We start from the raw sequence: 9,239 nt of genomic DNA, 5'->3' as shown, positions 1-9,239 counted from the left end.
GCAGCTCACTGTGCCAGACTGTTTGTACAGACAGTGTGGTTTAGGCTGAATACCTACTTTCCTTCTGGGAGTCTGGATTTGGCAATGTGTTACGTAAACAGGCCTGTTCGACCAGTCCCAAATAAAACCTTGGACATTGAATCTTTAATGAGCTTCCGTATTGTCACAGTTCAGTGCTATAAGACTTAAATGTGTCCTGTGTGATTACACTGAGGAAGAACTCAGAAACTACACCTGGTTTCCTCTAGACTTTGTACCATGTGCCTTTTGCCTTAGCTGATTTTGCTTTTTTGTATCCTTTTGCTATAATCATAGCCTTGAGTACAACTATATGCTGAATTCTGTGAGTCCTTCTAGTGAATCATCAAACTTGTGGGTGCTTTTGGGGACCTCAACACAGATGACCTTTCAAACTTGTCCTGAGTTAGGGCAAAGAAGCCTTAGTCCGTTTTCACCCTGCTGATAAAGACATACCCTAGACTGGGCAATTTACAAAAGAAAGACATTTAATGGACTTACAGTTCCACATGGCTGGGGAGGCCTCACAATCATGGCAGAAGACAAGGAGGAGCAAGTCACATCTTAGGTGAAATGGTGGCAGGCAAAAAGGGCTTCTGCAGAGAAACTCCCATTTTTTTTAAAACCATTAGATCTCATGGGACCCATTCACTATCACCAGAATGGCACAGGAAAGACCTGCCCCCATGATTCAGTAATCTCCCACTGGGTCCCTCCTACAACACATGGGAATTATGGGAGCTACAAGATGAGATTTGAATGGGGACACAGAGCCAAACCATATTCCATCCTTGGCCCCTCCCAAATCTCATATCTTCACATGTCAAAACCAATCATGCCTTCCCAACAGTTCCCCAAGGTCTCAATTCATTTCAGCATTAACTCAAAAGTCCACAGTCCAAAGTCTAATCCAAGACAGGGCAACTCCCTTCCACCTATGAGCCTGTAAAATCAAAAGCAAGTTAGTTACTTCTTAGATACAGTAAGGTACAAGCATTAGGTAAATACAGCCATTCAAATGGGAGAAATTGGCCAAAACAAAGGGGCTGCAGGCCCCATGCAAGTCCAAAATCCAGCAGGGCAGTCAAATCTTAAAGCTTCAAAATTATCTCCTTTGACTCCATGTCTCATATTCAGGTCATGCTGATGCAAAAAGTAGATTCCTATAGTCTTGGGCAGCTCCATCCCTGTGGCTTTGCAGGGTAAAGCCTCCCTCCTGGCTGCCTTTATGGGCTGGCATTGAACGTCTGCAGCTTTTCCAAGCGCACAGTGCAAGCTGCCGGTAGACCTACCATTCCAGGGTCTGGAAGACAGTGGCCCTCTTCTCAGAGCTCCACTAGGTGATGCCCCAGTAGAGAATCTGTGTGGGGGTTCCAACCCCACATTTCCCTTCTACACTGCCCTAGCAGAGGTTCTCCATGAGGTCCCCACCCTTACAACAAACTTCTGCCTGGGCATCCTATACATCTGAAATCTAGGCAGAGGTGCCCAAACCTTAGTTCTTGATTTCTGTGCACTTGAAGGCTCAACACCATTTGGAAGTTGCCAAGGCTTGAGGCTTGCACCCTCTGAAGCCAAGACCCAAGCTCCATGTTGGTCCCTTTCAGCCACAGCTGGAGTGGCCAGGACACAGGGCATCAAGTCCCTGTGCACATAACACAGGGATCCTAAGCATGGCCCACAAAACCGTAGTTTTCTCCCAGGCCTCCAGATCTGTGATGGAAGGAGCTGCCATGAAGACTGCTGACATGCCCTGGAGACATTTTCCCCATTGTCTTGAGGATTAACATGCAGTTCCTCATTACTTATGCAAATTTCTGCAGCCAGCTTGAATTTCTCCTCAGAATATGGGATTTTCCTTTCTATTGCATTGTTGTGCTGCAAATTTTCTGAACTTTTATGCTCTCGTTTCCTTATAAACCTGAATCCCTTTAATAGTACCCAAGTCACCTCTTGAATGCTTTGCTGCTTAGAAATTGCTTCCACCAGATACCCTAAATCATCTCTCTCAAGTTCAAAGTTCCACAAATCTCTAGGGCAGGGGCAAAATCCCACCAGTCTCTTTACTAAAACAAAACAAGAGTCACCTTTGCTCCAGTTCCTAACAAGTTTATCATCACCATCTGAGAATATCTCAGCCTGGATTTCACTGTCCATATTATTACCAGTATTTTGGTCAAAGCCATTCAACAAGTCTCTAGGGAGTTCCAAACTTTCCCACATTTTCCTTTTTTTTCTGAGCCCTCTAAACTGTTCCAATCTCTGCCTGTTACCCAGTTCCAAAGTTGCTTCCTTTTCGGGTATCTTTTCAGCAGCATCCCACTCTCAGTACCAATTTAGTGTATTAATCCATTTTCATGATGCTGATAAAGTCCAAAATCCAGTAGGGCAGTCAAATCTAGAAAAACCCCTCTGGAGATAGACTGGAGACAGGGAGACCATATTTTCCTCCTAGGCTTCCAGACCTGTGATGGAAGGGGCTGCCATGAAGACCACTGACAAGACTGGGCAATTTACGAAAGAAAGAAGTTTAGTGGATTTACAGTTCCATGTGGCTTGGAAGGCCTCACAATCACGGTGGAAGGCAAGGAGGAGCAAGTCACATCTTATGTGGATGGTGGCAGGCAAAAAGAGCTTATACAGAGAAACTCTTGTTTTTTTAAAAAAAATCAGATATCATGAGACTCGTTCATTTTCATGAGAATGCCACAAAAAAGACCTGCCCCCATGATTCAGTCATCTCCCACTGGATCCCTCCCACAACACATGGGAATTATGGGAGCTATAAGATGAGATTTGGGTGGGGACACCTAGCCAAACCATAACAGAAGCTAAGTCTTTATACCATTGTGTCATCAGTTGTTAGATGAGGGCTGCCCCATGGAGAGGGCATGCCATCCAGCAAAGCAGTTCAACTAAAGCAATTTCTGAAGAAGGCTGTGGTCTTTCTGCCAGGAGCACTCCCAATAGCTGGAGGAATAAGTCCTTTGTTCCTAAAAGGAGTTCTGTACCTCAGAGTGCCCATTGTCTTCTTGAACTCCCTAGCACTCATTTCTCTCTATTCTGCTCTAACCAAGAGTTACTCTGTAATCTAATGCTCTCAGTAATGAAGAATTAGTGATATGTCAACCAACTTCAGAATACAATTGCTCTAGCAGGTCCCTCTAGTTATGAAAAGATGCATTTCCCCAAAGATTTGTTGTATGTTGGAGACTTACTATGGTATTAACCATAGTTAATATAATAATATAATATGTTAACTTACTATGGTGCTTACTTAGTACTAGTACCTTCTGCATTAGAGTCAACATAAACTGGGTAAAGATGGAAAATCAGACATGAGCTAATATAATACCAGGCAATCTGCAAAACTATCTAGACATTTAAAACAATACATTTCTGGCTGGGCACGGTGGCTCACGCCTGTAATTCCAGCACTTTGGGAGGCCAAGGGGGGTGGATCACGAGGTCAAGAAACCGAGACCATCTTGGTCAACATGGCGAAACCCCATCTCTACTAAAAATACAAAAAATTAGCTGGGCATGGTGGCGCGCGTCTGTAATCCCAGCTACTCAGGATTGCTTGAATCCAGAATTGCTTGAACCCAGGAGGCGGAGGTTGCGGTGAGCTGAGATCGCGCCATTGCACTCCTGCCTGGGTAACAAGAGCGAAACTCCATCACAAAAAAAAAAAAAATACATTTCTGTACATTGCAATCCATCTGGGTACCTACATCATAACTGACAAATCTCTCTGTCTCAGCTCCACTTCTATTGATGATATATCCTTAACATCCCTCAGATACAGCCCCTTTCCCACTCCATCTCTAGGGCCATTTCCTTGGTTTAAGCTGTTATTTCTTAACTTGATTACAGCAAGAGACTCTTTGGTCTCCATGTCTCCAGTCTATCTCCAGAGGGGTTTTTCTAAAATGCATATATCAATAATTATATTAAGCACAAGTGATCTAAAAATCCCAATTAAAAGGCAGGGATTGTGAGACTGCATTAAAAAGCAAAGCCCAGGCCAGGCATGGTGGCTCACACCTGTAATCCCAGCACTTTGGGAGGCCGAGGCAGGCAGATCATCTGAGGTCAGGAGTTCGAAACCAGCCTGGCCAACATGGAGAACCCCATCTCTACTAAAAACAGAAAATTAGCCAGGCTTGGTGACTCATGCCTGTAATCCCAGCTATTCAGTAGGCTGAGGCAGGAGAATCGCTTGAACCCAGGAGGCAGAGGTTACAGTGAGCCAAGATCATACCATTGCACTCCAACCCAGGCAACAAGAGCAAAACCCCATCTCAAAAACAAAAAGCAAAGCCCAATTATATGCTGGATACAGACAGCTAGTTTATTTTTTATTTTATTTTATTTATTTTATTTTATTGTTTATTGAGACAAGGTCTCACTCTGTCTCTCAGACTGGAGTGCAGTAGCATGATCACAGCTCACTGCAATCTCTACCTCCTGGGCTCAAGCAATCCTCCCACCTCAGCCTGCTGGGTATCTGGGACTACAGGTGCACACCACCATGCACAGCTAATTTTTGTATTTTTTGTAGAGACAAGGTTTCACCATGTTGCCCAGGCTGGTCTTGAACTCCTGAGCTCAAGCAATCTGTCCACCTCAGCCTTCCAAAGTGCTGGGATTACAGGTGTGAGCCACCACATCTGGCCTCAACTACTTTAAATACAAAGAATGCAGTAGGTTAAAGGATAGAAAAAGATACTCCTATGATAACACTAATCAAAAGAAAGCTGGGGAATCATAGACAAAATAGATTTCAGAGCAGAGGTATATAAACAGAGAAAATAAGGGTTGTTTCATAATGACTACAGGGTCAATTAAGAGGATATACAGTCCTAATATTTATGCATCTAATTAGAAAGTTTCAAAATTCATACAACAGAAACTTGTAGAACTGCAAGAACAAATAGATAAATTAACACAAAATTTGTCAAAAAGATATGAGTATGGGCAGAGCTGAAAACAGTCTTGGAGAGAGAGGACCATAATCTCAAAAGTCTAGGGGATCACCAAAACTAATGAGTACTGTGAAAGAATAATGCCCTCTGCAAAGATGTCCAGGTCCTAATCCCTAGAACCTGTGAATATCACTGATACAGCTTGACTCTGTGTCCCCACCCAAATCTCATCTTCAATTGTACTCCCATAATTCCCATGTGTTGTGGGAGGGGCCTGGTGGGAGATAATTGAATCATGGGAGCAGTTTCCCCCATACGGTTCTCATGGTAGTGAATAAGTCTCTAAAGATCTGATGGTTTGATAAGGGGAAACCCATTTCGCTTGGCTCTCATTCTCTCTCTTTGCCTGCCACCATCCACTTAAGATGTGACTTGCTCCTCCTTGCCTTCTGCCTTGATTGTAAGGCCTTTCCAGCCACGTGGAAATGTGAGTCCAATTAAACCCTTTTCTTTGGTAAATTGCCCAGTCTCAGGTATGACTTTATCAGCAGTGTGAAAATGGACTAATACAATCACGTTTCTTACATGGTGAAAGAGAGTTTGAAGATTTAATAAAATTAAGGACTCAATATTGAGAGATTATGCTGGATTCTCCACATGAGTCCTTATGAGAGATAGGCAGGAGAATCAGAGTCCAAGGAGACGTGGCTATGGAAGCAAATGTTGTGTTAATGAACAGCCATGAGCTAAGGAATGTGGGCAGCCTCTAGAAGCTGGAAAAGGGAAGGAAATGAATTCTCCCAGAGAGCATCCAGAGGGAATGCATCCCTGCTGTCCCATTTTAGACTTTGGACCTTCAGAATATCTGTAAGATAATTCGTGTTGTGTTTTACTCCACTAAGCTTGTGGTAATTTGTTACAATGGCAATAGGAAACTAATACTAGGCTAAGACAATATCAGAGAACCAAGCCAAGAAGTGGGAGCAACTGCAAAGTTAGTCAAATGTAACAGGAGGCAGAGAGAATCTAAAGAAAAGATTGGGCTGGGCACGGTGGCTTACACCTGTAATCCCAGTACTTTGGGAGGCCAAGGTGGGCAGATCACCTGAAGTCAGGAGTTCGTGACCAGCATGGAGAAACCCCGTCTCTACTAAAAATACAAAATTAGCTGGGTATGGTGGCACATGCTTGTAACCTCATCTACTAGGGAAGCTGAGGCAGGAATGTTGCTTGAACCCAGGAAGCAGAGGTTGCTGTGAGCCAAGATCACACCATTGCACTCCAGCCTGGGCAACAAGAGTGAAACTCCATCTCAAAAAAAAAAAGAAAAAAGAGAAAAGATTGGTTCTTGTTCTGGCTTGTTATGATGAGCCAGGTAGGGCACAGCACATGAATAGACAGCTCCAGTTTGGGAGACAGCATTAAAAAAGATCCTGAAACACTCAAAATATTTTCATATTCCTCTAGCAAAGGACTCTGGACATGCACATATAGTGCCCCAAAACAGGAAATTACATACATGACCCAGATTGTAGGATTCAAGATTCTCAAAAACAAAGATGAGCTGAACTAGGAATCCCTGTGTTTCACAGTCTTAATATTGTGAAAAGAAACAGGAACATAAGAATGTCACTGGAGTGGGCCAGAGAAGCCTGGCTTGTAGCTAAGAAGATAAATTCTGCTTGTAGAGGGTCTGATTCTCTGACCAAGAGAAAAAATATTCTATCCCTGGGAAGATGAGAGGTATAACTGGCTCTTCCATTGGACTAATGGGGAGAGGGAAGCCAGGTGTCTAAAACCTAAAGGCAAGCCTGGGTAGGGCCTGAGCCATTGATGCCACTTGTTACTACCCTCTTCATAGGTATCATGATTCTACTTTCACATTGCTGCCTCAAACTTCATTTAATAGTTGAACAACTGTCACTGCTCCCTTTGGAGAACATGCTCAGGATAAACAACGGTCCCCTGCTGCCACATTCCTCACCTACCTGCCAGCTGTGCTTGATCATAGAATTGTGCCTTATGCAGAGCAGGAACTAACAGAGATTGAAACAAAAGCAGAAAATGTTAGATGAGGACCAGGAAACCCAGGAGCAGAAGACATACAATCTGAAATCTAAGAACCACATGAGGGCCCATCATGAACTCTAGTAACAGCAGTTGAGGAAGAAATGCTGAGAACCTAGCACATTCAACATTTCCACACATATTTTTCAGGAGCCGGGAACTGTATGCCAGGGAATATGCTAGGCATTGGAGAAACAGCAGAGATCCACTCCTTGTCTTCAAGGAGATTACATGCTAGTATGAAGTTCCAAAAGCCGTGATCCAGGGATACCAGGGAACAGCCATGTATCTCAAGATAATGGGCTCTTTAATTCAGCCTAATGCCTTTCTCCTCATTGTGCACTACTTTACTGGACAACACACATGCCTCAATAGATTTATACCACAGCATCTTAAAGTTTAAGTGTTTGACTCTGTCATTTGATATCTGTCTTCTCAGGTACATAAAGAAGTTTACAGACTAACATATTTAATGTAAAACCCATCACATATACTGCTTTCAAAGCCCCTTTTCCTGTGTTTCTGGGATGGGATGGGATCCACTAGTGTGAGGGATACAAACAGGAATAAGATGAAGGCATTCACAGCCTACAGGGACTTACAAGTATATGACACAAATACAGATAAGTGGGCAATATAGCAGTGTCTGTGGCAATTAAAGGCACTTTGACTATGAAATCAATGGAGCTTCAAAATTACAAAACAGAACGTAAGTTTGTCATTGTGGGCACTTTTAAAGTTCTGTCCCAGAACCTGGATTCTGTAAGCACCTTCCTGGGATGTGAGAGTAGGAGACCAAACCATCTGGGGAGAACCAAACAGACTTGGGTTCAAGTCCCCAGCCTGCCACTTCATCACATATGGGAAATGGGTAAACCTGCTGAGTTTCTCTGAGCACTTAATAAAGTAGACAATAGCATCTTACCCATTGGTGGTGAGAATTTTATTTAATTGTGTGTAAAATATAGACTATACAATGAGCCATCCATATATTATTTTTCTTTCTTCTTTAAATCCCATCCCATCCCAAAAACATAGGAGAAGGAAACGAAAACAGGAAGAAGAACAAAAACCAAGAAGACAGCAATGCATTTCATAGGGAATGGCAGGTGAACAGGCACCAGTGGTCAGGTAGGCTATTTGTGCCTTAAATAACCTTCCCACTCTTGTGGCAGCTCAGAAGCAAACAAGGAACACTGTATTACTGAAAGGGAAAATTTTAATCACCATCCTCCCACCCCAATACTTACAAGCCATTCAATCTATCTTAGATATGTTTCATTCATTCATTCATTCATTCAACTTTACAAAACATCTTAGACAGCATTACTTAGAATGTTCACAGATCAGTGTACAAATTAAGGCACTTGCAGCAGAATGTAGATCAGCTACATCACAAAGCACACTGTTTAGCTCAGTCAATATTTTCTTCCAAGCAAGACTTCCTTAGTGAATGAAATAGTATGTTGAGAAAAAACAAGAGCTTTTTCTCATTCTGAACCGGTCAGAAAGAGTTCACAGGCTAGCTACTTTTCATATCAGTGTCTCAGTGTATCAAGTCACTTACTAAACAGACAATCCTTAAACTCACCTGAGCTACATGGTTTTGTGGTCAGTTAACAGCAGAGGAGTTCCTGAGAGATTTGTGTCCAATAAGCTTCCTCAAATCCTCGTGGTACAGCTTGTGCAGCTGACAGGTAACATCACAATCACATCCGAATTTGCAGATTTGGGCCTTGTGCTTTTGAAAACAGAAGAATTTTATTAAATAAAGAGCGGAGTGTACCTGCTGTGCAGGATGCTAACCACAGATACTAGTGATTAGTACCTTGTAGAGACAGGCATTCACCTGCAGACTTGCTGGTAAAATGTACCAACATAAAATTTCAATAAAAATGAAGGATACTGGTGCTTATTAAACAGGTAGATTTTATAACAGTATAAAATGTTGCCAGGCTATGCAGCTGAAAGAAATTACCTTTGAAATCCTGAAGGTGTAAAAAAGAAATTTTTGTTTATCACTCATATGATAACACTTTTAGATGGGTCTTAAGAATAGAGAATGTCTTGATTACTGAGATGTATAATTCAAGTTTCTGTGGACATCACCATCATCTGGACATATTTTGTTGAAAATCACATGGGAAAGGGGTATAACTAGAAATAAGACATGGCTATCCAAAGGATCAAACTTTACCATAAAGACTGGTAAAGTTTAGAATGAAA

This window comes from Cebus imitator, unplaced genomic scaffold, assembly GCF_001604975.1.
Source record: "Cebus imitator isolate Cc_AM_T3 unplaced genomic scaffold, Cebus_imitator-1.0 Scaffold537, whole genome shotgun sequence".
Taxonomy (NCBI): domain Eukaryota; kingdom Metazoa; phylum Chordata; class Mammalia; order Primates; family Cebidae; genus Cebus; species Cebus imitator.
Note: the sequence above shows the minus strand (reverse complement) of the source record.